This window comes from Magallana gigas, chromosome 2 (genome assembly GCF_963853765.1).
Source record: "Magallana gigas chromosome 2, xbMagGiga1.1, whole genome shotgun sequence".
Lineage (NCBI taxonomy): Eukaryota > Metazoa > Mollusca > Bivalvia > Ostreida > Ostreidae > Magallana > Magallana gigas.
Genome location: NC_088854.1, coordinates 16,556,856 through 16,563,876, shown reverse-complemented (window position 1 = coordinate 16,563,876; position 7,021 = coordinate 16,556,856). Strand labels below are relative to the sequence as shown.

Here is a 7,021-nt window from a genome sequence, read left to right as displayed (position 1 = left end):
AAACAACAATATGATAAGAAAACAAAAGAACCACCAAACTTCCGTGTAGGACATTTGACCCCTTATCAGATATATTTTAATATAGAAAATTCTCCTATTTTCTACATATTGTGTCTTTATATTGTAATTGTGTTTCAAACTATTTCTGGAACAAAATGCACAAAAAGTAACTAATATCTTTTTGTCACTATAAATCCCATTTTGCCGCAAGGAAATATTTTCTATCACTTGATAATCTGCTTCGTAAATATTCACACTTATCATGGCGACGAGCGAAATATCTATCTAGTTAAGGTCAAACAAATTTTACGTAACAAATCACTTTTCAATTAGAAATTTCTTTTGATGTTTGATCTACTCAATTAGTGTCAGGTCATCGGATTAAGCCCCTTTGTCTGAACCCACGCTATACTATCTTTTTGTCAAGAGGCCCTCGCAAGGGAATCCTATCTTATTTTTATTGATACAAGAAGTAATTAACCTATAATGTACCTCACCTGGACTAAGTCGATTTTTGTCCCAAGATCCCAGCGCGTCACTTTATGCTGGATCTTCGTGGAATAAATATCTTCATTGTATATCGACTCCATTTATCAATTACAGAAAACTAACCTTAACAACAACAACCCTAAGCACGAAACTTTTCGTGACAGTATGACGAACAGATTGAAATAAGAATTGCCCTAAAAGTGTGTCAATAAAGCAACAAAAAATGAAATGTATCAAGCAGATTCAATATTTATACAACTGGTAAATTGACAACGTAAAAAAAATGAAAGTTTAAAGTATGAAAGAAACTTACTTTAATAAAGCATTGATCAGATATTGTCCATTTTTAAAAAGGCAGAATTATAAACAAAAACTAAAGTGATATTTTTGTGGTGGTGGTGAATATTGTATTGTCTCAACAATTATAGTACATTTTAAGAACACAATTCAAACTATACTTACTTTTAGAACAAACGTTATTCGGGTCACAAGAGTTTCAACTCACCAGATACATGTACACTGTATAATCACTTCCGAATGAAATGATGATGATTTTTCCAGTTGCAAATGTTATTTGTGTTGAATTAGTATTAATTGTTATTTCATTGAATTCATATAAAACCACGGAAGCAGCGAACTTTAAAAATGGCAAGAATTTTCAAAATTTTGTTTTGAATCATGGATTGATATTCGAGATCAACAGAGTATCTAGGATTTTTTGTGCATCAAGTTGTGTCCAAGACCATTCCTGTCTTTTCTTTTCATTATCACCATGCAAAGCGAAAATGTCGAGCCCACGAAACATTAATGTTGACAAGTGATGCTGGAACATACGAAGAGGGATGATTGAATTACAATCATACAATAAATGGTATGTGCATCGATGTGGGTCTTTCAGCTTTCCAATGTTTTTTTCCTGTAACAAAAATTTGTTTCCATAGGACTATTTGAAAATTTCCCGTAAGAGACCAATTTAATTGTTTCACGTTACGAATATAATCAGCTGGTTGTTATAAAATGAAGGTGGTATGGGACATCTGTCGATATTAATGTGGATTAAAGTACATTATATTTTAAATACTTTCACCAACTTATATTTTAAAATATTTAACCTAAAAATAACTTTTAAAAAAGTTAAGTCACAAGTTGGCGATATTTGAGATTTTTTATAATTCTCCTTTGATTGCAATTTTCTTGCATGTTAACATATTTATCTTGCATGTCGACATGTTTGATAGAAAATAACTTGCACACAAGGGGCAGAGATATGCCACCATAAGTATCAAAGAATATTACGCTTTGATCTGCAATTCACAGTATTCACGATTTAATTTTGTAATGTTTGGTTTTTTTATTTCCTTCAACGAAGACATCCAAAACACGTGATGCGAATTATGTTGTAGTCTACACCACGGAAGCTATCTGGCACAATAGATCGCTCTGCATCTATACCAGGCGGTGTAGCTGGGTAACTCGTCACAGTACACACAAAGAGGATCTTGAATAACAGCTGTGATAGAAAAACAAACATTTTTCAGCTTAACTTTAAGGTGGAATAACACATCTGGAAAAAGTCACTCAAATTAACAGTAATTTTTTTGATAATGAAAGATATAATGATAAATAAACTGTACAAATGTCAAATAAGCGAAAAATTTGCAGTTTGGGGATAAAAAATGAATATCTAAAATATTTATTCTAGTAGGTAACAACAAAAGCCCCTGCGGGATTCGAACTCGGGATCTACGGATCACATGTCCGACACCTTATCCACTCGACTATGGAGTAAGTTACATATTTCAGTGCATAAAATCGTTTTAATAAAACGAAATGTCGTTTCGATCAGCGGTCAGCCATTTTGTGATGATGTGTTATTCGATCTTAACGCAATATGAGTTGTTTTTTTAGGGTTTGTTGTATCCTTATGTTGTTTAACTTTCATGTAAAATAACATTAAACGAATTCCTTTTAATATGTAAAATTGACATGTACATGTATATAATATGGAAGATATAACACAATGCTTTTTTTTTTTATAAAATATCTTCCACTAGAACCTACAAATAGTTTTGAGACAGATATAATATGTTTTACGGTGCGACCGTTGGGGCGAGCACAGCATGTGATCAAACAATTAATTATAATAAATTAATAAAATAAAATTAACAACGTGAAATTTGAATGCCAAAAAATAAAACATACCTATTTTTCAGTAAATTTTCATTATTCATAGTTTATAAGATTTGTTATAATTTATTTATATGTAGAACAATAGTTTAATCTCAGATACAATGTTGTTAAATAATAAAGATTTTAATATATAAATATTCATTGCACTGCATCTCCTCTTTTAAAGTGATTGTGATTATGATTGATTGATTGATTTCCCCCCTTTTTTTTGCAGTAGACATTTTTTCTTAAACTTACATATAAAACTTGACTCATCATAGAGCTCCCCCCATGCTAAAATTTTTTTCATTTTTGTCAATTTATACATAGAAAATCGACTTACCATGGATTTGCCCCTCCACTTAAAAAAAAATAATTAATGTTTAATTTTATTTTTAATTTACGCTTAAAAATATTTGCTTATCATGTTAAAAGAACATTGTGTTGTCCCCCCCCCCGCATGTAATAAATGGAAGTGAAAATAAAGAAACCATTGAACTGCTAAAGAGCTAAAGGATTAGAATTTTCATGATTTATATTTCTTTTTGCTTGCAAAGATTTTTTGGATGAGGCTGCCATCCACCCACCCACCCCCTTTAAAAAAAGGCGCTGCTACGTATAACGTTACGTTTCAGGAAATTACCGTAATTATAGTGAATAAAATATTTGTGAGCATTCATCCAAATTAGTGCAATTTACAACTGTTTCCTGTATCTGAAGAAATGTCCTTATTCGTCAGCTGTTCTTTATCTTAGCCTTTGCAAGATTTTAAGAGGATTTTGGTCATTTCAGCAGATTTACAATAACTTCAATTAGAGTAATTTCCCCTTATCAGTGCTTATTGTGACGTCAAAGCTGACGTTGGTTAAGTGTCGTCTTACTCTTTAAAACTCCCCTGAGAAATAAAAGTATGCGAAGTATACTGTTTTATTTACTTAAAAAGCATGATGTTCTTAAAATTACACATCTTATAAGCTTTTCAAAGGTTTTACTTTGATTCTCGGGAGAACGTGATGTTGGAACGTGAGGTTGGAAACCATTGGTACTATGAATTGTGGGTCAAAATTTACTGACTCCGAAAAAATATATCGGATCAATGTTTAAACGTTTGTGACGTCACACGATTATTTTTGATTGAAAGTGTACTGAGGTGAACTTTAGAGGTAACATTGACTGTATGTCGCCTACATCGTTATTGTTTTGTCTTGCTGATTCTCGTGAGAGTGTGAAGTGATAAAAATTGCCATGATTACAGGGAACTACTGGGACGATTAAAACGATGCATTACTGGTCCGATTTACTGACGCCAAAAAAATCCGTTGAATGAATGTGCAATTAGTCCGAATTTTCTATTCACACACGCCTTGCCGGTAGAGCTCGCTTCGCGCCGGCGCTGCGCGCCGGCGAGCTGCGCTCGCTATTATAATAAACGACGTTAATGCGCTAGATGTATAGTTGTCATTTGAGTGGTGAACTGGGAATTGACAATAAGACTACCGATATGCAAAGTACAGCCCATAATGATTTGAAATGTATAAGTCTATCACATTAACAACAATTTTGATATTTTCTATCGTCAGTAACGACGAAGATTGATGCATTACTGACCGTAAAATTGTAACTTTGGAGGGTTTGCCAAGTCCATTTCTGCAACAACAAAAAATATCCGTCACGATTCCAATTAAATAATTGTTAGATAGTTTTCTCCATTGTAAAAATGAAAAAGCCTTTGTCTATAGTTTTTTAAAAAGCCAATTCTAATCCTGTTTACCGCACGTATAATACAGAAGTAATTAAATTTGAAAACTATTTGCCAACCTTTCATAAAAGGTACATTTTTGCATATTTTTGTCAAATAAATACTGGTGACCAGTAGTTGTCTGTTATATTAATTTTAAATTTTAAAAAATATGATGTGTGAAAAATACTGTCAACTGAAACTACAAACTTAAGCTTAATATACTGTGGGATTGTTGATTCATTTTTATCTCACCTCAGCCGAAAGTTAAAGTAAGCTTTCTGATCACCTGTTGTCATCTTCAGTTGTTGACAGATTAAAAAAAAACACTTCAATATTTGGTGATGGTGTGTAATTTTTGTTAGTAAACAAGTTTGGGTTTTCGGACTTTGAATTTACCGTAGCGACCGAGATAACACTAGAAGAGTTCCAAAAATAAATCGAGGGAAAGTGAATAATACCATGAGTTTTGAACACCATGAGCAAAGTTCAAACTTTTTCAGAGTAATTCTTCATTCAAGTAAGACCACAGGGGCCAAGCCCGTTTTAACATTAATTTTAATGTAACCATAAATAAAGAAAGGGGTCGAACTCTGACCCAGATAAAAAACTACCAGCTCGCTTCAAAAGCCTTATAAATCAATTATTTTTTATAACACTTGCAATATGCATGTGTTTTTCAGAAAAGTAATGTCTAAGATATACTCATGCCGAGTTTCAAGTTGATGGGTCTTAAAATAGCGGAGATATACGTCATTATTCTCTCGAAGTCGCCAGTTTATTTTTACTCGGACATTTACCGATCCAAGGCTCACGATGGGATTTTGCCTATGACAACAGCAGTATTGCAACAAGTCGAGAAACATTCGCACTAATCTTTTAAAATCTCACATCTAACGCACGCTACTTACATTCTTAAATTCCGATTAAATTCCTTAAATACTCTCCAAACTGAACTTTTATTCTGCAGCCACATTGACTTCTGACAGGGCCAGCCATTTTGACGTCTTCTAGAAAAACTGATTCTGATTGGACCATCAGGAATATTAACCAATGAAATTGAGTTTAACATTTTCTATCACAATGGCCGGTCTGGTCAGAAGTCAATGAAATGAATGAAAGTGACAGGGAAGAAGCCCAATTTTAAAGGTGCTAATGTTAAATACTAATAAGCAATAAAAATTTAATTCATAAATCCATGTTTCGGCAGAACTTACTTGATTTCCTACACATTTTACCTTGGTGTAAACAGAATCGACTGTTTGGAATTACGTAAGTGCACGTATCTAGTACTTAAAAGGCAATACAATTGTTGTTTTGTTATTTTAAAAGCTTAATACTAGTACATATAAAAATCGTGGCGAATCATGAATTTTAGCGCTCAGGAGCAGTTTCGTCAAAGGCGCAAAAATTTGCATCTTCGAATTCGCTAGACAAGGGTTTTTGGTCCACTCCGCTCCCTTTTGGTGGCTCTCATTACGAAAACTCGGTTATGTGGTGGCGCTATCTAGCGAATAACTTGAGTTGAACCAGTTGCAAATTTACAACTGAATAAAACAACGGGTTCTACATTGTATGTTACACGCTTCGCGACTATTTCTATCAATAATGAAAATATAATACATGGGTCGAATATTCTTTTTAATAATTTTATGTTGTTAAAAATGAGATTTGAAAACAATTGCTTATTTAAGCTGGCAATACTAGGATTTTAATGAATTTTACCCCTCTGAATGAGTATAAGTGCTTAAGTGCTCTGTGAATCGAAATGTCAGCTTAAACATTCGTCTACATTCTCAAAATCGAAATGTGTATAGCAGCACTTTCAGATTAAAAGATTTGTTTCAAAAAACTTATTGGTATTGATCGTTTTATCAATAAATTTCAGCAAAGTTAAATATTTAACCATTGTTTGAAGAAGAATACTGCGAAGAATAAATATTTCTGACCATCAATAAAGTCTCCATCATCCTCTTTCGTGTCGACTCCAGGATACGTTAATGTATTACTCGGTCTCAAACGCTGCAACTCATTCTTGTTGTCATCCTTCTCAGCGAGAAGGGTAATTTCAAAGCACGTTACTGTTACACAAATGGTGCAGAAAGACAAGAGGACAAAGTGTGTCCGCATAATGACTGTCAGACAATGTACTGAGGAAGTGTTCCTTGGTCTTGAACTTTGTATGGGGGATTTACGAGTCATTGATTTGTGCAAGATAATAAACTATTTCCTTATTTATTATAGGAAGATTGATCTCCTTCATTCATTCTCTGTCTCTCTTTCTCAATCTTTCTCTCTCTCTAAGTGGATAATGTTAATATTGACAATAATACGATTGCTCTAAGTCACCTTGTCGATACACTTTACTGTTTATTTATTTTTTTAGGAAGGAATGTTAAACATTTCAATCATTCGTTCTAAGCCTTTCTTCCAATACAAACAAAGGCTTTGCTCAATTACACTAGTATACTTCCCATCAATAGGAAAAAAATGATGTTTGTTGAACTTTGTTCTTATATACCCGAACATTTGGTATCTTGTTTTTGTTCGTTTTTGTATTAGGTTAAAATTTTTAAATCTTTTATTCAGAATCTCTGTAAATTGCAAACTACACACTCAATATTA

The 7,021-nt window shown here is 33.0% G+C and overlaps 1 long non-coding RNA gene across 1 annotated transcript; it reads right to left on the bottom strand.

Moving 5' to 3' along the window:
• Nucleotides 1-690: 690 nt before the first annotated feature.
• Nucleotides 691-6,534, bottom strand: LOC105331340 (uncharacterized). The gene is made up of 3 exons (XR_010710819.1): nucleotides 6,346-6,534; nucleotides 4,267-4,305; nucleotides 691-1,999 (listed from the first exon to the last, which is right to left on the bottom strand). It is a non-coding gene; the product is annotated as an uncharacterized lncRNA (long non-coding RNA).
• Nucleotides 6,535-7,021: the final 487 nt, after the last annotated feature.